A 26635-nucleotide genomic window follows, 5' to 3' on the forward strand; every position below is an offset into this window, starting at 1 on the left:
GTTTTTATCAGGAAAAATTGTAATTATGTTGATATTATGATTTTTTTCTTAAACCTTTGTGGAATCTTCAGCCTTACTGTTTGTAAAAGGGTAGTGCATGTTTTGGCTAACAGGTTTAATGGTTTGAAACATTTAAATTTTTAATGTGATATTGTAGTTTGGGTAACCATTATTTCTGCAGTTTTCTGGTATGAACAAATGATAAGGACATCCATTTTTTCGGTTTTTTTGTTTAACACAGCCTTGAACTTCTGACAGACTTGACCTAAAACTGTTTGACATCACCTGAAGAGTACATTCCTCCCAGTTTTATGTTGAATGTGTTATTTCCAGAGTACAACCCTCTTACTTAAATGTTCTGTACCTCCCAAAATTGATTGGTGCCAGTTGAGAAATTAGTTATTAAAAGAATTGGGTTATATTGGTCTTCTGAGTAACCTGTCTAGGATTTTCGAGATGCATGCCCTCTCCTCAGCCCTTCCATTTGGTTGCTAATCCTCCTTGCTGGTGTAAGTAATGGCAGCAAATGTTAGCACATAAGTAGGAGATAAGTTTAATGAGTGAGGCACCAGCTTTTGGGTGGAAGATGCTAAAAGATGCCGGAAAATGTATTTCTGTGTCACTAATGTATGTTGTTGCAATGCAAATAAGCAGCTGCAGCACACTTAACCATTTGTGATGTTTCATATACAAATCATGCCCCTTTTTCCTCAGTTTTTTCTTGTGAATACTTTGGATGGGCCTTTTTTTTATATTGTCTACATTTTCATTTTCAACTACTTTCTTCCAGTTATCTCTTTGACTACATAGTTGAATGTTTTGGGCCTTTTGGTTATGTGATTTTGTTTCCTTGGTTATTTTTCATTCTACTTGTTTTTCTCATTTAACTCAGTGTTCTGGTTAATCTCTATGTATATTGAAAATAACAATTCTCATACTGTATTTTATTTAGTTGTTTCAAATGCCTTTTGAGGGTTGTTTGTTCTTTAAAGTTATGTTGTTTTCTGTTACGGTTTTTTTTTCTAGCACTCATTTTCATGTGGATGCAAGTGATGTGCTTTATAGCATTCATATGTCTGTCCATAAATGAATTGTGCTTCTTGGAAATTTCACTCATGGTACAGTATTGTATTTAATGTTTGCTGTTTTTGTTTGCAAGACAGATGCATTTTGACCTTGGCACTGTTTCAATGTTTCATTTTTTTAGCTACTGTATTTTTAGCTTTTTGCTTTTTATATATTTTTGGCTTTGATTATATATATATATATATGTATATATTTATAAGGTAATGTAAAAACTTATATTTTCCCCTTGACATTTCATCACAGTTGGAACTTGAACAAAAGTTACAGTAAAAATACAGTATATGCCACATCACCAATTTGGCTTGGAGGAGTATTGGTTTGTTGGCACTTTTCCTTCCCCCATTTCCAGGTTTAGGATTTCTCGTCCTGTTATGTATTTTTCCCCTCTTGAGTTGAATTTCAAAACGTGCTGTTTGCAGTATGCCTTATGCACCCCATAAAAGATGGGCTAAAGGTCCTTGCTGCAGGGCCTTTGGTCTCTAGCTGTGTTGGTGTCTTGTTTTTTTGCTCTACACCCAATCCATTTGGTCTCTTCCTAACTAGCTGTCTAAGTTTCTTCTATTTTACCTCACTGAAGAACAAAACTTTAGGTTTTACATCATTGAAGAAGTAAATTATAAATGTTTATATGTATATTTCACAAATGTACAAAACATATGAATTTTTGCTGAGAAGCCAAAATTCCTATGTCCTGCTATTTATTGAAATATATATATTTGTAAAACTTACTTCTTCAGTGAAGTAAAAATCCAAGTTTTGTCCTTTGGTGAAAAGGAAGTTTTACACTTTAGTAAAGTACAAACTCAAGTTTTGTTTTCCAATAAGGTAAAATAGTTGGAAAGAACTAAGACAGCTTTTCTGCAAAAACTTTGGGTAGGTATGTCCAGAAGTAACTTTCTCAAACAGCAACGAGCAACAGATGTGTGTTTTTCCTGTGGTGTTTTATTCCACCTTTTGTTTACATGTTCCTCTTCAGGTTGGCTAGATTAGGCTGTTGGATATCATGTTTCAATACCCTTTAAAAATCCACAAACCATTAAAACTTCACACTGATTTGGTGGCAGAAGTTTGCAAAAAATCAAAGCATGTGTATGCAAACCTAGTACTGATTTTTGTTAATCAGTATTCAATGTAATACAAAAAAAAAGTTTGATAACTGATAAACTCTACTGGACATTCCCTAAGTTTTGAGATTCCATGAAGAACCAAAACTATGCACAATTACCCTTTGGTGTTCTGTACAGGTTGAGAAGAAATTGCTCAAAAGACACCAGTATTATGAAGAATCTCATCTTAATTGCAATCTCTCTCTCTCTCTCTCTCTCTCTCTCTCTCTCTCTCTCTCTCTCTCTCTCTCTCTCTATTCATTAGCACAAATATTAACATCTTCAGCCTAATGTAATACAAAATTATAGTAGCGAGATTTGTTGTTACAGGCCATTTGTGCAAAGTAAATTGCTGTCTTCAGTTAAAGTGTCATTTAGCAAATGATGTCATTAAGCAATACATTACATTTCTGCAGGATCATAGTTAACTGCAAAAAATAAGTTTATTTGGTTTATCTAGGACAATTATAAAACCACCCACTTCAGGGGTTTTTATTAGAATTAGAGTACTGTACTTCATTTGTCATAACTACCTTCAGTATATTGATGTGAGTTACCAGATCCACCCCATATTGCAAACTTCAAATTTCATGAGAAAAATCAACATTATCTTTGTAGTATTTTGTTTCCATTGATCCACACTGTTCATAAACACTGAATAGTAGTTTGTGCCTTTTTAAAGTCCATCTCCTCTCAGCACTTGTTTCAAACTTCTTGATTTTTTAAATCAGAAAACCTTTTTAAGAGTCAAAGGGCCTTTTGGTTCACGAATTGATAAGTGTTTCATCTTGAAGTTGGTGGCAGTTTTAATCTAATAGAAAATGCTGTAATCAAGCAGAAATTCATAAGTGACAAATTTTTTTAAAATTGCCAAATAAACATTTTCTTGTAGGTAATTACTTACTGTTTAAGATTATAAAATTATGATGAAAACAGGGCATCCCAGATCTCCACATTTTCCATCAGAAACTGAATAAATGACTGTTGTTTTTGTCAAAATTTTACTTATTTCTGTAAAAATGTTTTAACTTTAGTTCTCTTGAGTCCCCAGAGTCTTGACACAGTACAAATATCATTTATTGCTATAGTTCAGTTCTTCAAAGTTAAAAACTCAGACTCCAAGTTAAAAAAAATCAGGATCAAACCTGCTTCAAGGTGAGCTCCATTAATGAAAACCATGGTAAAGTGCCTAGTAATTAGATATAGACAAGAGAACTGAGGCATAAGAGTGCCCCTAGATAATTATAAAGATGTCAGATTTCATGGAGAAGCTGGTGGAAACAATGTTTTGTTTAAAACCTCTTCAAATTTGGACCATTTTATACTTCCAAAAGAGCAATTAAAGAGCAATTTCTTCTCAAAACATTGACAATTCCAGTTAAAGTCTTAAGCCAGAGAAGAAAATCCGTAGACCACAAAGGTTATCCTTTTGACCAAAACTTGGACTAAAAGAGTTATTTAAACAAGAGAAATTTTGCTGAAGTTTTTTTTATTTAGACGAGCAGTCACTAAAATATTTCCAAGTTTTTATTTTAAGGTAAATTTAATTTGCTAAGTGTTTTCAGAGTTGGTTGGTGGTTCTTTAGAGAAGAAGTAATTGTTCCTACACAATATACAAACCTCTCGGTCTTTATACAGGAATTACCTTCAGCGCAGCTGGAACTGGCAGTTGAACTTTTAAACAAGTTAACTACCATACAACTGGGTGGGAAGCCTCACCCACCTGGTCAGTGGAGCATCACTTTACCTTCGGCCGCGCTATGGTGAGGCTGTGTTTCGCTTCCCTGTGCCCTCCTTGCTGTTTTTCACTTTGTTTACATTGTGAACATTGCTGCTTTTCCCAATGGGATCTTTTCATCTCTGTTTCTTTCTATCATTGTATGTGTTTACTATAGTGATATAATTACTGTGCAATGCAAGCCCACAAAGCATCTGAGCTAGCCAAGCATACGGCGGTAACCAAACGTAAGTTCCCTGGTTGATTGATTGATTGATTATGATTATGGAATTTAGGTCTTGAACACCAAGCACCAGAACCCATCAGGATTATTCAGTGCAGTGTAAAAAACGAACAAAGAATATCAGATAAAAACCATAAAAAAAATATATGAAAATTTTTATATTAAATAAAAACCATAAACAAATATATGAAAATTTTATATTTAAAATATATACTTAATATATAAAATATGACAAATCTTTAATAAATACACTAAATTGTATCTCATTAAAAAGATCAGATTCTCTAAGATAACCCATAAGGTTATCTACCTCAACATCATTTAAAATTTCTAAAGGCCCGTCCAGACAATCGAGCATTGCCTGCGTGCACAAGCGAGTAGTTTGCCGGTTAACAAGTTTACTGCTTGTGCCTGCTAAAACACGAGCAAAGTTCCTGTGTTGGTTGTTTGGCGAAAGCACCAGACAGTGCCCATGGCTGGTAATATGACGTCACTGCCAGACACACGAGGCTTCCTATGGAGGCAAAGGGTAGAGGGTTTCATTGTTCACTCGAGTGTCTGACAGACCTGTCTGTCTGTGCTTCTATTATGGATCAGTGGTTGAGACCTCATGTTCTACATTTAATAGAACTTTATTGGGAACACCCTTGCCTTTGGAATGTAAAATTGAACATATACACACAGCGATTACAGTATTATGCTATCTAGAGCTTTCTTCTTGCGATTCTTCTTGGTGGCCACCATACTGGTAGTTAACATACCACACACAGTCTGCAGGTCCTGCCTGAATGACCACACTCCCTGGCTGTGCCCGGGTTTGTCTGGGCCAGCTCGGCACCATGTGGACAACACTACAGTTGTACCTGTGGGCTTTGCTCGTTTGCAGGCAGTGCCCGTCGAGCTGTGCTCAATCATCTGGACAGGCCTTTAAAGTCTTCCCTGCTAATAAGTACTTTGCCTGAAGGAGATTAAATCTAGGACAGTGCACCAGCGTGTGTTCAACGGATAGCTTACTACCACGGTGAGCACAAACTGGGGCACTGGTTCCCTCTAAAATTTAACTATGGGTGAAGCAGGTATGGCCAATCCTAAGCCTTGCTAAGATGATCTCGAATCTTCTGTTATGATTAAAACCCGAACTCAAAAAATCAATACTTTTTCTAATATTTCCTATTTGTGGATAAAATGGAGGAAGTCCACCTCTGCTGCCATTTCTTACAAATGTACCCTCTAATAATGTATATCCGAATGTGGCACCTTACTAGTTGAGAAATCACATCTTGCAACATCCTTTGCGTTACTATCAGCCAGTTCGTTCCCTTCTATACCTGTGTGCCCAGGAATCCAACAAAACTTGGTTAATTTGTGGCAAACAGAAAGATAAAAAAGCCATTCCTGAGCCTTTTGAATTAAGGGATGGGTAGGATCAAACTTCTTTAGGGCTTCTAAAACACTCCTCGAGTCACTATATATTACTGTGGATTTAAATTTCTTATCAGATGCAAGATTTAAAGCATCAACTGGCTGTTGCTTCAGCGGTGAATATGGATGATAACTTTTTTATATATGATTCCCCCTCACACACCACTGCACATCCCACTCCATCTTCTGATTTTGATCTGTCAGTATAGATTTTCTTGTCATTTATGTCTCTCATCATGCTCCAAAAACTTGTTTCTGACTTCTTCCGGACGATCTTTCTTCTTTGTCTCTTTAATGCAGACATCTACTGCTGGAATAAACCATGGAGGGATAGCAGGGTGTTTAACTTGTAGGATCTTTGCATTTTTATGCTTTCATCCTCCAGTTCACCCAGCTGTCTGATCTGAAATGGTATTGAAGATCTAGATCCAAAAAGCCTTGAGTCACACTGTTTAAAGATCTCAAAAGAAGGATTCTCCTTTGAGTTTTTCAGCAGCGTGGTATATCTCAGACCAAGCTCATAAGTCCAGTGGATGAAGTTCTAAAACTGCCAATGCAGATCCTTACCCCCATATTATGCACAACATCTAATTCCTTAAGTTTAGTCTTTTGAAGTATACTTGACAGCCATAGTCTAACTCAGATAAACATACTGCATTATAAACCTTAACAATGATTTCTTATCAGCACCCAAGTTAAAATTAGATACAGTACTACTTTTAAAATATTTAGTGATCTCATCACTTTTCCTTTTAACTGGTCAATATGATTATTCCAAGTGAGCTTTTCATCAAAGACCATTCCTAAAAATTGTACTTCAGTAGAGTAAGGTAAAATAATTCCATTTAAGGTAAGAGTTGGAATGGTTTCCTTAGTTCGGCATCTGCAGAACCGTAGAGCAACAGTTTTTGATTTGGAATCCTTGCTCATTAGCTCACTTGCTTACTTTATCGATGGCTCTTTGCATGAACCTGCTAGTAGATACTGCATCATATCCTGTGCAGTACAGAGCCAAATCATCTACAAATAAAGACCCTTTTACTGGTGATGATATCTTTTCTAATATATTAATGGAACAGCAAAGGGGTGACACTAAGGACACTACCTTGAGGAACTCCCTCTTCTTGTAAGAAAGGTCGCGATATATAATTCCCAACTCTTACCTTTATGTATCTTTCTGATAAAAACAAGTTTATAAATCTGATAATTTTTCCTTTAATGCCCATCTTATACAACTTTTTTATAATAGCAAAATGCCATGTGGTGTCATATGCCTTTTCCAAATCAAAAGAAAACTCCTATTGTTTGGCTCTGTTTAGCAAAACCTTGTTGTATTTGGTTTGAGAGCCTGAGCAATGGATCTAAAGTAGATCTTGTTTTCCTAAAGCCAAACTGGAATGGAGAAAGCAATTTATTTGTTTCTAAGTGCCATACAAGTCTGGTGTTAATCATCTTTTCCATCAGCTTACAAAACACAACTGGTGAGAGCTGTTGGTCGGTAGCTGCTAGGTAAAGAAGGATCCTTGTTTGATTTCTTCACAGGGAGGATTAATGATAGTTTCCAGCTCTTAGGAATAATACCAGTTTCCCAGATTTTATTTATTATACCGGTATCTGAAAGAAATTTCTTTGACTTTTCTGGGAGATGTTTCAGCATTTCATATAGTATTTTATCTTCACCTGTGGCTGATGGATTGGTATTCTGCAAGGCATCTTTGAGTTCCTGTAGTATAAATTTTGCATTATACAGTTCAAGCTTATTTTCACTTAAGAGAAATCTGGGCATTTCTAATGACTTGGAATTCTCGAGAATAGGAGAAATCTGGGCATTTCTAATGTCTTGGAATTCTCAAGAATAATAGAAATCTGGGCATTTCTAATGTCTTGGAATTCTCGAGAATAGTTCTCACTACTCGATATTCTCGAGAAATGTTCTCTTAATTTTTCTGCAACCCTCCCTGGTTGGATGATTAGGTCACCATTTGCCTTAAGGGTAGGCAGAGGTTCAGGGATAAACTTGCCATTTAGTTTTTTAATTTTCTTCCAAATCATTTTCAATGGTGTTTTTGAGCTATGCCATTTATGTAGAACATCCATGACACTCTTTTTGCTTTTTTAAAATATTTATTTTGTTTGGCCACAGCACATTAGTAAATAACTTTGGCTTGTGCTGTTCCACTCCCTTATACTTTTACCCTTATACTTTTAATAGCATTTTATAGTGATCTTTCTCATACTGACTCCTTTTTTTCCCTCTTATCTATAGATGAAATGGTACTTAGATAATTGGTTATAAGCAAAATGGTTTTGTGTTACAACTTACATTCCTATCGAATTGAACGAAGTAACTGAATTTCTAACAGGTTATAGAAGGCCCTGTGTTACCCTATGCTCGTTGCAACAGATGTGCGAGACGAGAAGCTGTGCAGCCTTTTAATAATGAGGTACAAATTTTAAAGACCACAATGGCTATGTGCCCTGAAAATTAAAATTTTAGGCCAAAGAGAAACTTCATTAGTATTATTTAACATGCATGTTAAAAATAAGATTATTCTGGACATAAATTACATAATTAAAATGTAAATAAAAGTTATAGTGCTAGAATTACCCTCAACAACTCTGCAAAATGAATTCCCTTCACTCAGTGTTCCCTAAGGAATCTTACTTAGATTTGTTATATTGGAATTACTAAACTAATCATTTAGACATTCATATGTAATAATAATGCAATACTGAATCATTTACAGTCTAATCTTATGAGTAAAACAATTTTAAAAAATGAGATTTATTTTCATTAATTTTAGAAATTTCATCTCTCTGAAGAATGCCAATTTTTTTTTTTTTTTTTTGGCATGAGTGAGGTCAACAGCACCTTGGCATTGAAAATTTCATTCCCTGTCCGTAGAATTATTTTTCAGCAAAGTAGCTAAAATTTTGGCACTTCAACAATTTGCTGCAGACCAGGGACTCTTGCTGACTCTGGTAGATGGGCTACTGCAGCCAGTACCAGTACACCGGGGGTCCAAAGAACCCTGGGTAGCTGTCGCACCTGTGCGCTCAGCAATGGGAGCGGTGGTACTGTGGTATCACTAGTGAGAGACCAGGGCTGGCACTGATTGCCCAGGCAGGAGGCCTATCAGGGCTGGTACCGTTACACCAGGGGCCTGGAGAACCCTGGGTAGCGATTGCACTCGGCAACAGGAGCAGTGGTACTGCTAGCAGTACACCAGGACTAACACCAAAGGCCCAGGTAGAAGAGCTACTAGGGGCCAGTGCCGGTACACCGGGGGTCCAGAGAACCCCAGGTAGCAATTGCACCCATGCTCTCAGCAATGGGAGCAGAGGTACCGGGTATCACTAGCAAGAGACCATGCCTGGTACTGGTAGCCTGGGTAAGTAGGCTACCCTGGCTGGTACCAGTGGTCCTGGTAGGTGGGCTACTGGGGCCAGTGGGCATAAGCATTTTTAGAGGGTTTTTTTGTTTAAACTATCAAAATAGTCAGTTCTAAGTGTTTTTAGAGGGGTTTTAAATAGTATTCGTGGATTTTAGCTATTCACGAATACCCCAGGTAGCAATTGCACCCATGCCCTCAGCAATGGGAGCAGAGGTACTGGGGTATCACTAGCAAGAGACCATGCCTGGTACTGGTAGCCTGGGTAAACAGGCTACCATGGCTGGTACCAGTGGTCCTGGTAGGTGGGCTACTGGGGCCAGTGGGTATAAGCATTTTTAGAGGTTTTTTTTTGTGTTTAAAATATCAAAATAGTCAGTTCTAAGTGATTTTAGAAGGGTTTTACTGTATCAGCAAATACCTAAAATCCACAAGAATACTTAAAATCCCTCTAAAAACACTTAGAACTGACTATTTTGATAGTTTAAACAAAAAAACCCTCTAAAAATGCTTATACCTGAGTATTTTAATAGTTTTATCACAAAAAGTGCATTTAGTCATGAAAATTATATGAAAATACAGTAATTAGTGAATATTTCTCAGTGAAAAATACCACAAATGGGCGAATTTTCCGCGAATAATGGGTAGATACGTTCAACAAAGGATTACCAACGAAGCATGAGCAGTCCTACAGTTAGCAGACACTATGGCCAGTAAGTTGTCCCAGGTATGGTCAGAGCAGATACCAGCAGGCCCCCCTCATAGCCCACAAGTGATCATAAAGTTCAAAAAGACACTTAGCTCTCCCAAGAGACCTAGAGGGTTATACATAACTGTCTAAGTCCCTCAGCCTCCACCACACCTGAAAATAAAAGTCAATTAGGTTGTTTTATTTACACTCATGTCATGGTGTGACATACAATAATAAATGAGAATCAACCTCAAACTCTGCGGTTTCTTCTTCAGAAGCACTGAAGTGATTGAGTTGTTTGTATAAGTATATATATATATAACAAACAACAATCACACAAAAATATTTCAACAAAAAACATAAAAAAGAAAGCAAACAGCAGTTGGGCAGGGAAGCGGAGAGACGTCTTCAAGTCTGTTTCAGTCCCCTCCGGAAGGACTTTGTGAGTATGATCAGAATGAGACACTACTTAGTCTGATTACAGTGCTGCGTTACTACCTTTAGGGAACTCGGCATCTCAGGCCTGAGTGTCAGTGCCTCTTCGTTAGTACCAACTTGGCCATGGAAGTGGTGTCCAAGATCACATCCTCTTGCCAGTTTTGTGAGACAGCAAGGGGCTTATCCTTCATCTGATGAGGAAAACAGGAGTTTGGTCCAGGCGAGAGATCATGAAGTTAGGGGCAACACCCCGTTCCTCGCATTCCAGAAGAACTTGTTGGTTCAGCAGGTGATACGGGCAGGTATGTGGTTGCAGCAGACCATATTTATCTTGTATTATCTTCAGGACTTGCCCAAAAGTCTGTGGACATGCTTTTTCTTGGTGCCCATATTTGGTCGCAACAGACCACATTTATCTCGTATTACCTTCAGGACTTTCCCTTATGTCTTTGGACACGCTTTTTCTTGGTGCCCGTTTTTAGTCACAACAGACCACATTTATCTCGTATTATCTTCAGAACATATGGGCAGCCCATAAGTCTTTGGACACGCTTTTTCTCGGATCTTATGGTGGCTGCCCAACAAGTGTGGTTCACCCGGCTCCATTATGGAATGTGCATCTCGCCTAAGGTGTTCGGTAAGTGGGAAAGAAGGGGTGTGAGTGACTGGTAGTCTCCCTTCTCTCTTTTACCTGCCTCTCTCTTTAAACAAAGAGACAGGTAGTAGCGAGCCATCACATGCTGGACAGACGAGTTTACAGGTGACCACATGAAGAGGGCATCCTGTTCTTCATCTTGCATAGATGGTTTGGGTGCACATATTTGTATTTGTGTAGGAACAAACAGTAGATTTTAAAGTGATTTGTATTTTTCCTAACATACAAACCTGAAGGTCTTTACATTTACTTCAGCCACCCCTCATTCTGGTACCTGGGCCAAAAGGCAAAGTGGAGTGCAGACTGACGAGCTGGGGGGCCTCCCCCTACCATTGGTAGTTAATGACCTTGTTTGAAAGTTGACAGCTGTTCCAGCTCGCATCCGCCTACTAAATCGTATGTAAAGACCTTCAGGTTTGTATGTTAGGAAAGGTACAAATTACTTTAAAAATTTGCTATATTGGATGGGTTACTTAAATACATAGTAAAACAATTTATTGAGTTGTAAACAGTGTATTCAATAACTAAATAGCCTAAAGAGGTCAGAGTCACAATGTTAATTACAAAACAAGTAAAATGGATTGTACAGAGTCAGTTACTCTGGTCAATGAATCATCGAGTCATCAGACAACAGCTCACAATCAGTCAGTGACTTTAATGACTACTCATGTGCTGCTCGAGTTTCTCCTTCCTGGAGAACAACTTCCTGCATTCGTTACAAGCTCATGGCCTCTCCCCCATGTGAATCGTCATGTGGACCTTGAGATGTGAAGTCTGGGAGAATGCCTTCCCACAGTCCCTGCAGGCAAATGGCTTCTCGCCTGTGTGGATCCGGAAATGTTGTTTCAGGCCACTCCTCCAAGAAAACGCTTTCCCGCACTCTTTGCAGGCAAATGGCTTCTCCCCAAGATGGATCCTCATGTGGCTCTTCAGATGCGACTTCCTGAAAAACGACTTTCCACAGTCATCACATATGTACGGCTTTTCTCCCGTGTGAAGTTTCACATGCTGTTTGAAGTTGCCCTTTGTGGAGAATTCCTTCCCACAATCGTCACAAGTGTATGGTCCCTCCCCAGTGTGGGTCTTCATGTGTTCTTTGAGCTCAATTTTCACGGAGAATGCCTTCCCACACTCACTGCAGGGGAACGGCTTTTCCCCCATGTGTATCTCCAGGTGCGATTTCTGGGAGAACGACTTCCCACAGTCATTGCATGTGTAAGGCCTCTCTCTGTTATGCATCCGGAAATGTAGTTGCAGTATGCTCCTCCGGAAAAACGCTTTTCCACATTCCCTACACAAAAAGGGCTTCTCCTTGTTGACTTCTTTTCTGACAGACAGCGAGCCATCTTTGTCTCTGATTGCTGACATAAAATCCTCAGAAAGATGTTTCATGTCACTATCGGACTCGTAACACACCTCCACTTCAGTTTTCATTTCTGTCTTCATTTCCATCAATGTTTCCATAGAGAGAGAGGTATTGCAGGCTGGGGCACCAGTGCTTGCTAAACTTACATTTTCGTTCTTGATGAGACACATTGATACTGGATCCTCAGTATCACTTTTCAATGGATATACCAAGATGCTCATTTTAGCCTTTGGTCCTTTAATATTTGTTTATTTATGTATATACCAACTTTTTTCACATTGCTTTATAGTATTTCTTATTATTTTCTCCATTTTCTCTTTTTGCAGACACACAAATCTAATAATAAGAATACTGTATTACATTTTCTATTTGATGAAATTTTACAATAACGGAGAATAATCTAAACTTCAATCAGTTCATCACATCATGGGAAGTTGCACTTGAATTCATCGCTGGACGCACATTCACTTCTGAAACCTTGGCACTGCAAACTGATGACGTTGTTCAATTATGGAAAGTCTGAAATATGAGAAGGCAAAAGGTTATTAGAAAACTTTACATAAAACTGGAGCTTTTGATGTATTGTTCATAGTAAACCCATCAATCATGCTGAGCCCAAATTGCTGTCATGACTTCCACAGACACTCTGATTGCCAAGTCTTCATCCAGATGACTAGTTGTCCAAACATAAGTGTCTGTAAACCAACAGTTCATTGGAACTGCTTTGCTTATTCTGTCATGTGTCTCACAAGATTCTCCACTCTGACGGACATAACTTTGATGTCGTGTAATTTGTCACGTGAATGTTAAATTCTGCTGTATGCCTCAAGTACGCACTGAAATAATGGTGTACCCTTTGATAATAATTTGTTTACAAGCGATTCTTTATTAAATATTCTTGATTCTTTATTACATATTCTTATAAAACCCATACAGTAAATCTGTGTGCCTCAAGTACTCACTGGGATGTACCCTTTGATAATAATTTGTTTACAAGAGATTCTTTATTACATATTCTTGCGTACCCCCTGTGAGAATAGCTAAAACCCACAAATACTTAGAACCCTTCTAAAAACACTTAGAACTGCCTATTTTGATAGTTCAAACAGACACAAAACAAACTAAAAATGCTTATACAGGTATTATCCTACTTACGACGGGGTTAGGTTCCAAAAAAACCATCGTTTGTTAGAGGAAATGTAAGAAATACCAAAACGTATCTCAAACATAGCCTAGCCTACACTAGGGTATTCGGTACCATGTACAGTATACATACTGTATACAGTACGGTAGCCTAGCCTGCACTATAAAGTATACTCTATACATACATGGTATAGTAATTATTAATATCAGCTAATTCTGGAGGTTCATGCAAAGTGACTTATGATAATTCAGTGCAAAGAGAAATTGAATAACATAACAAGAATTAGCTTAGCCAACACTATGGTACATTGTATACATATACGGTAGCATAGCCTTCATTATACTGTACTCTATATTCACATATCGTATTATACAAACGTCAACGAATATGCATCTTTTAAAATGTTATGCCTTAATTCACTGTATCCAATAATAGTGTATATATTCTTATATTGCTTTTGTAATATAAATTGCGATCATAGCGATCAACGTTTTGGTTTGGAAATGTGTACACAGCGTTTATTTCCCATGTTTTATTCAGTTCAGAGCACTTTTCTTGTTTCTAGTGTTAGCGTAGATGTATCTCTAGATACTTTATTTATATGGACCAAGGTTATTTTTCGTTAAAGGAAGCGTTTTTAAGTCAAAATATAGCTAAAATACGTCTTGTTGTGAAATTAATTTATCTATTATTTTCGTTAGTAGATGACGATGGCCGTTTGGGGGCGTTTGTTTTGTGTAAAAAAAAATTCAAGATTTCGTTAGCTATTTTCACTTGTATTATTTCACTTTATGTATTTATCGTTTATCAGCGTAAAAAACCAGTAATGTGTTTTTCCATGCCCAGTAGTTTTGATTAAAATACTTTCTTCCCCATTTTAATTACAATCAAGTTGTTATCCAATTCGGTTATAAGCAAAACAACAGTTTCTTGGTCGGTTGCAACCAACAGTTTCTTGGTCAGTTGTTTATGGCTGTACGCATTTACGCAAGAGTATAACGTTACTAACAATACTTTTATCATTCTCTTTTACTTTTTTAACTAGAAGATGAGGTAAAGAGACGGAGGAAAAGTTGTCTATTGTAATTTGGTCTCTCTCACTGCCTGATTCTGCTGCTGCCTGTGCCCATGTGAAATTTAAAAATATTTTATAAATAATAATGTCATATCAGTATTAATTGTTTACCCCATTGCAAAATCGAATTATCGTAAGGTGAATTATCGTAACTCGAGCATTACCTGAGTATTTTAATAGTTTTATCACAAAAAGTGCATTTAGTCATGAAAATGAGATGAAAATACAGTATTTGGTGAATATTTCTCAGTGAAAAATACTGTGAATGGGCGAATTTTCCACAAATAATGGGTAGATATGTTCCAAAGAGAAATCCATGAATATGTGAGTCCGCGAATTGTGAGAACGCGAATACGGGGGGTTTACTGTATATCTTATAAATGCAAAGTAACTGAGAAGAACTAGAAATGTCAGTTGATTCACCTTATTGTAAAGCATAATTTACATTCTTCACTCTCTCTCCATCAGCTGACTCAGTATGTCACTTGCAATGCCATGAATTTGCCTACCAACCGTATTGTTTGACAGGGGTATGGATTCAAGTTCATGAGCCATCTTTTCTCATGAATAGGTCGTCACATTAGCAATGCAGTGGGTTTAATAAGCTCTTCCCCTTTGTGTGGCTTTTTTTCTGAGCAATTGGATATGCAACCTCATATGATGCCATCTGAACTTTGATAGGTAGTGCAACATTTTTTTTTTATCACTTGTTTTTGTCCTTGTAACTACATTTTCTTGCGTCGGAAAAATCTACTGGTTTATTTGTAAATGACTAGTGTTTGCATGGCAGGTGTCTTTTCATTTTTGCAGGCTTTGAGCTCTCATTAGCCAACACTTCCAAACATATAACACATTGAAGATGATGAATGTCATTAACAACATGGCATAAAAAACCATACTGAATAAAATCTTCTAGGTACTTTTGCCATTTTGGCTGTGACTGACCACTGCTGCTTGATCAACAACGCTCCTTTTCATATTTGACACGGTGCTGTAACTACACTATCATCAACTTCTTCAGTCTCTTAATTTACTTAAGTTTCTTTTACATCCACTTTCCGAATTACCCAGCGATCCATTTTGCAAATACAAAATACAAACACAGGAAATATCACAATCGACAGAGGTAAACTAGTACTATCACTATTGGTTACCCAATTTGAAAGATTAAATAAAAGACAAAAGTTGCTATCTAAATATTTAGTATTAAAAAACACTTCTGACTGAAGAAGTTACATTAAATAATTACAAATAGCATCTACTTAACTTATAAATATATTTCAAGCATTTAAACTAATTTTAAAAGAAAATATAATATAAGCATACCATAGATTTGTTTTGCATTATGGAGTAAAGTATAGAAAACGGCAACAAAATCAAACCTGTAAGCTTTGCACCCTACTCGTACGATTAGCAGAGTGGTGGAAGGCTGGGAAACAGAGGATACCATGAATATGTTTCCAATATGAGACCTAGTGTTGTCATAAAGAAAAATAACATTGTATCAGATACTTCAGTGTTCAGTATTGGTTGCTTTTTTGTACAGTAATACTTCAGTGTTCAGTATTGGTTGCTTTTTTGTACAGTAAGAAAGTAAGAAACCTCCTTAAACAAGTATACTGTAGACCTTTACATTTTATAATATCAATAAGGGAACCTTGCCCTAGGGGACCTCAGATAAAGAAGAAAATCTGCAATCTAAGTCAAAGATGTCTCAGAAGAAGAGACATTGTGTCTGCTACACCATCTATGGAACTGTCCACTTGGTTTGGTAAACATTACCAGAAGACTGACATCTACATCTTGCAATTGTCTCTGCATCTGGTCTTGAAAATCCCATTGCTCTGATGAGTTTCCTGACAGTCTGAGGCCTGTTAGAGCAAGAGCAGACAATCCTTGGTAGTATCTCCTGAAGTGAGGCTGTCTGAGTAGACACGGTCTTTGGGGCAGGAGCCTAGGGAAGTCTACTAACAACCATAGAGGGTCTGGGAACCAATCTTTCAGAGGCCAGAATGGGGCTACTAGAATCATTGTCACGTTATGATGAGACTGGAACTTGTTTAACACTTCTCTGACCGTGCTGAAGGGCGGGAATGCGTAAAGGTCTAGGTCTGACCAGTTCTGAAGCATGGTGTCCATCATCCATGCCAGAGGGTCTGGGGCTGGAGAACAGAAGAGAGGAAGGCGATGATTCCTCGAGCTGGCAAACAAGCCCAAGGTAGGTCTACCCCGTAACTTCCACAGGTCTATTCTGTGAGACAGCTCAATTCATCTGCCAACACATTCAACTTCCCTTGTATGAATCAAGTGACAAGGTTACTTGATTCTGATCTGCCCAAAGAAGGAGATCCTTTGTCACCTTGCAGAGGGAGAAGTGAGTTCTGCTTTGTTTCCAAATGTAAGACAGAGCAGTGGTGTTGTCTGAATGGACTACCGCTGTTTTGTTGAAGGTCATGATCAAGAAGGACTGGAGGGCTAAGTGGATTACCTTCAACTCCTTGACATTGTGGTGGAGGTTCCTCTGCTACAGGGACCATGTCCCGGAAACTTCCAGGTTCCCTAGAAGGGCTCCCCAATCTAGATCTGAGGCATCTGAGTAAAAGTCTAGGTCAGGGTTCAAAGGAAGCAGAGACTTTCCTCCCGAAAGTCTTCCATCGAACAGCCACCAAAACAGGTCTGCTTTGATCTCTAGGATGATGGGAAACACTAAGCAGTCCAGTTGTGTTCTTCTGTCCCAGCTGGCTTTGAGAAAGAATTGCAGAACTCTCACAAGGAGTCTGCCCAACTTGACAAATTGCTCGATGGAAGCAAGAGTCCCCTGAAGGCTTGTCCATTGATTGGCTGAGCAAGAGAGGGGAGAGAGAAAATTGTGGACCATCTGAAGGCAGGAGTCGACTCTCTGGGGGGATGGAAAAGCGTGAAAACTCCAAGAGTTGATCATCATCCCCAAGTAGAGGATCTCTTAAGTAGGTCAGCTGTGACTTTTGTAGACTGATGAGTATGTCCAGTTCTCAAGCTAAGAGAAGGGTCTTCTGTAAGTACTCTGTGCACCTCTTTGAAGGGGATTGGAGAAGCCAGTCATCCACATAAAGGCAGATGTTTATGCTGAGAAGATAAAGCCATTTGCCAAGAGGGGCAAGAACTCGGGCGAAAACTTGAGGAGCTATAGAGAGGCTGAAAGCACAGAGCCAAAACTTAAACACTCTGTCTTGGAAGATGAACCTGAGGCATGTTGTGGTAGTTGTTTTTTCAGTACGATAAGGGAAAAGAAGTTTACTTCTTTAGTATGGGGGAATGTAATGGGTTTGATAAACAAAAGAAAGAGTAATGGGTTGTGTTGAAATAGTGTTTTGTATAAAGAGAGACTGATTCGTATTTTTGAAACTAATTGGTATGAATATTTTTTTTACCTCTAATGATTTTTTTTTTTTTTTTTTACTTTGGTTTTTCTTGGTCTGTTACAGGGGTAATTTTCTGTCGGCTGGGTGAATTTGAATATTTCCTCTGAAAACCATGAATGGAGTAGTCTTATTTTCTAGTCTTTAAAATTACTACCAAACCTACAATGTGGATCTCCCAACCTGGCTCACGTCATCGAGGAAATATTTCTGTGCTTGTGGAAGTATAAGGGTGCAATTGTTTATGAACTACAGTACTAATTCAGTGTCTTCTGTTTGCACATTGTTGGTGGATCTCATACGGACTTGAGTGTTTTATTTATCTTTTGGACAAACTGTCATTAAATAAGGTCTGAGCTTTGTTTCATAGCCAGCAGTATTGGTGTTGGTGCAAGGGAAAATTAATACCAAAGGTATATGTTATATGATTTGGATTAAAGTCCCTGATGTAAAGGGCAAGGTAAAATAATGTGTACATATTATACTGTCATTGTGTCTGCATGCCCATTAGGCAGAAAGTATTTTCTTAATACAAGCCTATTCAGGTTCAATTAGAAAGCTCATGATCTTAGAAGGAAAAAAAAAAAAATATATATATACTTACATTATTTTCATTACATGAATTTAGAAATTTTTATCACCTTACTAATGTTCAGGAAGTAGAATTCTCCTTGTTTTCAACGTCTCTATTTAAGTCTTTAATAGCATAAGAATGATGTTTATTTCTCTGTTATTATTTCACCTTCAGCTGACACCATCGGAGATATTCCCAGGTACGAAAAAAAACATTTGTATTTTGACAAAGGAAAAATCTGTTTCTGGTTTGGAGGACCCTAAGGTCAAAGGACAAGTACTGTAAATACTAAGTGACCCTGTCTAATCTGTTTTTATACATTCTCTACTCCCATGGTAAACATCATTCTGAGTGGGGTGGATTGTGTCCCTAATCATGGAATTGTTGTCTGATGTTGCCTTGTGTACAGTCCTTTGTAAAAAGTTTCAGTGCATGGGCTTTTGTCGAGCACATCCTACATTTGGGACTTTTGACATTGGGAAGTGTTTATAGGGCAGGGTCCCGTGATTGTTTCTGACAATCTCACCCTGTACCATTCAGCACTTATTTCTAGGTAATCCATTTCTTGGAGCTCGCTCTGAAATACTGGGTAGTAACCTCAGCTTTACATTTAGCTTTTCTCTGGTATCTGAGCAAAAAACACGGAACCTTACCTAGAAATAAGTGCTGAATGGGTTATTTCACCACTCATGGTGACACACAAAACCCCTCCATTCAGAAATAGATTTTTCACTTTGTCAAAATGATGTTTTTATTCCATTGATTTGTTCTGCTGTGTATAAGCCCTCCAGAAATGCATTTTTCCCATGTATCTGGTTGATAGTTATTTTTGTGGTGGACTATATCTTAAAGAGATATTGCTATTGATAAGCAAAATTTTTTGTCTTTTTTTTGATTAATAATGTAGCCCTAATGTTGTAAAAAAAATATATATATATATATAAATATACATAAACAAAATCAACTATGAATTTATATAAAACCATATAACTTAAAAATGTGTCATTTAGACAAACATCAAATAACACACCTCAGGTGAATATCTCCGATGGAAATGAATTATCACTGAAGGGGAATTTAAAAGTGATAAATGGATTGGTACTGCTGCCGCGACTGTGACAATCCACTTACCAGCTTATAAATTTCCCTTCAGTGATAAAAACCAAGGGTGACTTCCATCGGAGATATTCCTGGTAAGATCCGTGAAATGTGATATTAAGAAAGTAATTAATAAGGCCACAGCAACATTTGGGACTAGCTTCATGATTGATAAAGTAAAGGATATATTATACAGACATATGTTCTCTTGTTTGGATTAAGGACCCTAAGGTTGAAAGGACAAGTACTGTAAATACTAAGTATATATGCCTACATGACCTGTCTAATCTATTTTGTATACATTGCTATGCTACTCTCTTATATTGAATTGCAGGTAGAGAGTAATTCTTTTGATATGCAAATTTCATTGATTGTGTTTAGTCCCTAATCATTAATTGTTGTAGAAAGCTGATGTGTGATTGAGTATGTATGTGGCAGTTTGTCTTGGTAAAAAGTTTCACAGTTTGCATTTTGCATTTTGTGAGTACATATACATTTGAGTACTATTGTTCTAATTTTGTGATCTAAAAAGTGTTGTAAAAGGGCCAAAAATTCCATTTAATAGTTGTTAGTTAGTTATAGAATAAATTAATATTAACGAAAATTTAGTCTGAACAGCCTAACACATTTTCACTTGAAACCATCTGCCTTTGCTTTGTTTGTTGTTTGGTACCAACAACTTCCTGGAGTCCAGATGGATGGGGACATGGAATTATGTGTCCTGCATGTTGAGGGTAATCATCCAATCACCCTGGTGAATGGATGACAGGACTGACTGGTTTGTCTCCATCTTGAACTTAGCCTTCTGGGCGAAGAAATTCAGGGCACTGACATCGAGGACAGGTCTCCATCCCCCCGATGACTTGGGGACTAAAAACAGATGGTTGTAAAAACCTTCTGTGCTGAAATCCTCGACTTCCTCTACAGCTCTCTTTAGAAGGAGGGATGAGACCTCCTCTGAAAAGGCCGAATACTTCTCCAAAGCTTTCAAGTATGCCATCAGTACAATGGGCGAGGTGACTAAAGGGGGTTTCTCCCTGATTGGGATGGAGTAGCCCTCCTTTAGGACCTTGACAATCCACTGTTCTGCCCCTTTGATATGCCACTTCTTCCAAAAATGGAGAAGTCTGGCTCCTACTGGTGCATGAAGGATTGTATCTTCACTTCTTGGAAGGAAAAACTTAACAGAGATCCTCTTGACTGCTCTGGCTGAGAAATGTACATTAGAGCAGGACCTGTGTTGGAACTTCTGCTTACTCCCACGAAAAGGCTGCTGTTGGAGCAGTGGGACTGTCTTGGAGACAAATGTGGATGACTCATTAGGCTGTTTGGAGGACTGGGCAAGAAGGTCCTGTGTAGATTTCTTCTGTAGATCCGAAGTGATCTTAACAGTGCCTTGAGGAATAAGGTGATGGTGATCCAGAGGAGAAAAAAGGAGAGTTGACTTTTGGGTTAAGGTGGTTGTGAAAGAACACCATAACTCTCTTTTCTTAAGGACCCCCAGTGAGAAAAGAGCCACAAGTTCCAGGGAGCCACCTCTGATGGCTTTGTCTGCGCTGGACAGAACTCCAAGCCAGTCTGAAGAGGTCTCCTACCAAGTCTGAACAGTCCTCAATCTTCTTGGCAAGGGCTCCAACTGTCCAATCTAGAAAGCTGAACACTTTGAATGCCTTGAAAATGTTCTTGATGAGGTGATTAAGCTCGGCTGACGAAAACATTTTTGCCAACGAGAAGGCTGAATGACATGAAGAATCGATGAGACAAGAGAAGTCTCCTTGGGAGGAGGCAGCAACTCCCAAAGAAGGAGCTTCTCCAATAATGTAAGAAAGGTCTCTCCTACGTGTCAACAGAGAGGGCGGAAAGGCGAAGGAGACCTTACCTTGTTCTCTCTTAGCAGAGAGCCAGTCTCCAACCTCTTTGAGAGCTTTCCTTGAAGAGGAGGAAAGAACCAGCTTGGGGAACCAGGCACTGACATCTGGTTGGCTCCTCATCAGGAAGGTCAATGCAGGTGAGACCGGGGCAGCAGGAGCAAAAAAGGATGGAAAGCTCGTCAGGAAATAACGGAGAAGAGCTGCATATGCCAAAAGATAGGCAGGCTCTTGGCCTAACTCCTCTTCACCAGAGGAGACCAGAGACAGGGACAAACCCTTAGTCATCTTGGCTACAATAGGAGCTTTCTGAAATAAGCCCGTAATATCAGCAAGCTGCCATTTGATGGGTGCCAAGGACAGACTGTCTTGAACTACAGAGAGTGCAAGATGTCCAGTAGCTGGCAACTGAAGCTGAAGAGTTGGTGCCAGGTGCTCAGTGGCAGGCGCCAGGCACTTGGCAACTGGCACTGAACACTTGGGAGCTGGCGCTGGGCACTCAGGAGCTGGCGACAGGCGCTCGGGAGATGGCATCAGGCACTCATGAGTAGATGGGCACCTGGATGAAGATAATGGGCGCCTGTGAGTTGTTGGGCACTTGGGAGCCAAATACTGGCATTCAACAGAAGAACACTCAAGAGAAAAATACTCTGAACTGTCCCATGCGCTACAGGAAGGTTGGGGGCTGTGATTTGGCTCCTTAAACTGCTTACTGGGCAGCGGAGAAAAGTGGTCCACATCGTCTGCGTGCCTCTCCAGTGCACGAGACAAATCTAGGAAGCACCATCGGTGCCTCCTGTCAGGGCTGTAATCCTCGGAATCGGACGATAACTGGTGCACATCCACGGACAAGCCTTTCCAGCAGCCGTCTGTCGAAGCCTGGGTGCGTGCAACAGGCTCGTCTGAGGGGGTGACTACCCCTGGGCAAACCCCACCAGCCTCCCTTGGATCTCCAGCATGTCTTCTCCCAGGTTCAGGGGAGTAAGACAGGGGCCTTCTTCTAGGAGAACTGGCGGGACAAGCAGCCGCCTCCTCTACTTGCACAACACTGTCACTATGCACTTTATCTTGATGCACTTTGGCTATAAGGGCCTGAAAAGACACCCCTAACTCTGCCACTGTGTCCACAACAAACTTGATCTTTTGATTGAACCTGGACTCGAGACTGGCAGTGGGATCGGGGTCAGAAGCATGGGAGCCAAGCTTGGGAGTAGGTGGGCTAAGTAAGGCCTACTTTCGGCTATAGAGGCTGCCTTTCTCTTTCTATCCCTTTCAAGTTTATCCAGGTGAGATTTTAAACCTTCCATTTCTTTTCATCCCAGTCCTTACATTCATCACATGTTTTCTCATTACACACTTGCCCCCTACATTTAGAACAAATAATATGAGAATCAAAGGACGATTTCGTAAGCCTAGTCTTACACCCTTTGCTACAGTAGCAAATACTGGAAGAGCTAGAGTCAGACATCTAAGCAAAAAAGCTAGAAAACCTGAACTAAAAGCTAACAAGCTTGAAGGCTATGCAAAAGTGATAATACATCACCGAATTCCTGGAAAGAATCAACCAAAAACCAATGAAAAGGCTCCTGCATACACCCGATGTTTAGTCGAGAGCCAGCAGAAATGAATCAAGCTCTTCAGCTTGGTTGTTTCTACTGTTCCCCGATATTGGACAGGGCTAGTCATCCTACAAGAAAACAATTGAAGCGCTACCGTGATTTTTAAAAGACTGTCGTGCGAGTTAGAAACTATAGCTATGTAGTAATTACTTGGTAAGTTACTTAAATGAAATGACAATTTATTTAAAATTTCACAATACTACAAGGCAGCATAAGAGCAATGCATATTAAACACATGGAGGAGGGTGGATTATCGTATACAGTGATGGAGATTGCCAGACCTGTGAATAGAACCAGAAGAGGGTGGGAGAGAGAACCTGCTGGAATGGAATGGAATCAACTTTTTAGGCCAAAGGCCAAGTGCTGGGACCTATTAAGTCATTCAGCACTGAAAGAGAACTTTAGAGTAAAATGGTTTTCAAGGTGTAACAGGAGGAAAACCTCACAGTTGCACTATTTGCATGATAAAATAAAGTTTTATATATCCAATAAAGCCCTGGTCCTCGACACTAATCTGTTCCAGAAGAAGCGTCGAAATTCGATTTAGTCGAATTCTGAATCAATTTCTCTGGTAAGAAATAAATGAAAATGGATTAATCCATTCCTGACCACCAGTCATTACCCCAACCCTGCCTTTTTATACAAAACATTACAAAAATTACAATTAAATACGTTCAGTGTTAAATAACTTACCGTATCAGAAGCACCTTTTACATTTTTAAATGTATAATTTATCAAAAAAGTTGGCCTATGACCAATGCGGCCTTATTACCGATGGTAGACCGAGCGCCATAGGCTAGGCTAGGTAGGTATAAGGCACTACCAGAATGTACTGTAATGGGTACACACAAAAACTGTTGTTAATAATAATAACATTGAAAAACAAGCCTGATTATTACAGTAAATTAATAATACAGTTATTTATAAGCCGAATTACAGTATGTCTGTTATCATAAAATTAAGAAAAATTTCCTAAGTTACGTTGGTGCTCGGCAGCTTGTGGCATGAGCGGATGTAAACAAACCAAAGCACCATCCTGGTGGCATATCACAGTACTAATTACATAAACATTGTTTACATTCAGTATTTTTGGTAAATTTCATATAGAGTATACTGGGATAGTGTACAAAATCACTGTAAAACATCTTTCAATAAATATTATGATACCCTAACATATTGGGACCCATGATTGGATGAAAATTCAATGCAGAAGCCAAAAAAATTGTGATGTACCTGTACAAGCGTGTACTTCTCCAAACAACAGCAGCAGCGTGTGTGGGCTTTAAACACTTTTAAATACGCGTGGGAAGAATGCCACCAACAACGCCAATTAGCGGCAGCTGACCGAAACACTTTTTTATTTTACAAAATCATATGATTCATCGGGTCAGATTCCGGTTTGTTGTTCGAGCTCAGATGCAAAATTTACCCGACATTTCGCGTGGAAATCCGATTATGTCGAGTTCTGGTACGGTCGAGGACCGGGGTTCTACTGCGCATTCGGCAGCTAAAATTTTTAAATTCGTGGGTTGCACTATTTTGTTTTGGGTTTGGTGACTTGCCCTGCCCTCTTTGGGGAAAGAGATGAACAACTTAGCAAAAGAGCTTCAATTTGTTTAAGCCCTTGTATTCATGTGAGGGGAGAGGGCGGGCTCCAATCATGTAATTACTTGGTAAGTATATGTATAAAACTTTATTTTATCATATAAAAATGTCATTTTTATATAAGTAACTTACCAAGTAATTACATTGCTGATTCCCCCACTGACAGGAGGTCGGATGCATGGACATATCTACCCCAAAACATTAGGAATGGTAATGAATTTGAAAACAGAAAAAGTTGCTAGCATTGATACAATGCTTGTTGTTTCCTTACCTGATAAGGGAGCTGCTGCAGGAAGATACTGCCTCTGGTTGGCGTTCATCTTATCGTATAGTGGAGTTGCGGTATAGCCATGGATCGCCTATTATTTCAGTGGGTACTTTGCAGCAAAGGGCAATTCCAATTGCTACCAAAGAACATGCTGCCCCTGCCCTGGGCGCAGTACACAATATACAACCAGAAAAGACATTGTCACCCACACTACAAAAAGAGTAAAAACCACCACCCAACCATAAAAGAACTGGAGGGTACTCCAAGTACATAGTACACCCAGGCTCCCCTAAAAACTCAACACCCTTATGTCAAGCCGAAGAGAAAAAATGGAATGAAGGAATGCTTCCTATGCCTCTTCCCCCAACACCATGCCAGCCACTGAAATGGACCCAATATACTGCAATTATCATATACTGTCTCTATTTCCTTTAAAAAATGGGATGCAAACACCGACATGGAATTCCAAAAAGTTGCCTGTAATATGGATGAAAGAGATAAATTACATTTGAATGCCAATGAAGTGGCGACAGTCCTTATCTCATGATCTCTCACTTTACAACAGGGAAAAGCATCATCCCAGATCAAAGAATGAGCTTCCGAGATGAGGTCTCTGAGGAAGAATGCCAGGGGCATTCTTTGACAGTGGATGTGAGGGGTTCTTGACCAAACACCATAGGGCACTTGAAGATCCACGTACTCCCTTTGTTCTGTGTAGGTACAATTTTAGAGCCCTCATAGGACACAGAGCTCTCTCCTCTTCATCTGGACCTAATGTTTCTGACAGAGTTTTAATGGTAAAAGAATGTCTCATTTTTGGCTAAAAACCCCAGGGAAAAAAAGCAGACAGGATTCCCTTGGGAGAAGCCAACTCTCTTATCCACTGCATGAATTTCACTTACTTGTTTTCCTGTCACCAAGGCTACTAAGAAAAGGGTCTTCCTACATAAGTTCCTTAGTGAAATTGAGTGCATGGGCTCAAATTGAGGGCCAGACAACCATTTAAGAACTACATCTAAGTTCCATGGGACTACTGCTACCTCTTTCTGTTTTGTGGTGTCAAAAGATTTAATAAAAAATCTTTAAAAAAATATCAAAATGTAACCTCTGGCATGGAGTAAATCTTTGTAAGTTATGGCATTAATAAAAAAAATCTACTTCCCCTGTGTCACAAGACAGAGCTTAACATGGACCTACAACCTCTGATTGTGGAAGTAGACAGGCTCCTAGAGGTTTTCAAATGTTGCAGAAAATCTGCTATTTCTGCTACAGATGTCTGAGTAGATGAGATACCATGCCTTCTGCACCAGGCTCAAAATATTGCCCACTTAGCCTGATATACTCTATCGGAGGACTGCCATCTACACTTGACAACAGCTTCCGAACTGACCTTTGAAAACCCCTTCTTTCTAAGGAGCTTCCTGACAGTTTGTATCCTGTCAGGGCCAGATTAGACAATCCCTGATGGAACCACCTGAAGTTAGGCTGTCCAAGTAGATGAGGTTTTTAAGGTAGCAGTCTTGGAAAATCTGCCAGTAGGTCGAGGAGGTTAGTAACCACTCCTTTGATGGCCAAATCATCAATACATTTTGAAGAGTCCAAAATTTGTTTATTACTTGCCTCACCATATTGAGAGGCAGGAAGTCATAGAAGTCTTTGTTCAACCAGTCCTGTAGCATAGCATCTGTTGCCCATGGCTATGGATCTGGGACTGGCAAACAAAACAACAGGAGACAATGGTTTCTGGAGGCAGCGAGATGATCTAGGATTGGTCTCACCCACAACTTCCATAGGCAGTCCCTGATTAACAGTGGGCCTGGTTAACAGCGGGCCTGGTTAACGGCGATCTGGTTTTATGGGGCTTGTCTA

General features: G+C 39.1%; 1 long non-coding RNA gene across 4 annotated transcripts in view; it reads right to left on the bottom strand.

Annotated features, from left to right (window-relative positions):
* Positions 1-11244: 11244 nt before the first annotated feature.
* Positions 11245-26635, bottom strand: part of LOC136843802 (uncharacterized) — a 57106-nt gene continuing 41715 nt past the window's right edge. For all 4 annotated transcript variants that reach the window (XR_010854680.1, XR_010854681.1, XR_010854679.1 and 1 more), the window contains exon 4: positions 11245-12636. This is a non-coding gene — a long non-coding RNA (uncharacterized lncRNA). The remainder of the gene's footprint in view (positions 12637-26635) is intronic.

The sequence above is a fragment of the Macrobrachium rosenbergii genome, chromosome 12, assembly GCF_040412425.1.
Source record: "Macrobrachium rosenbergii isolate ZJJX-2024 chromosome 12, ASM4041242v1, whole genome shotgun sequence".
Taxonomy (NCBI): Eukaryota; Metazoa; Arthropoda; class Malacostraca; order Decapoda; family Palaemonidae; genus Macrobrachium; species Macrobrachium rosenbergii.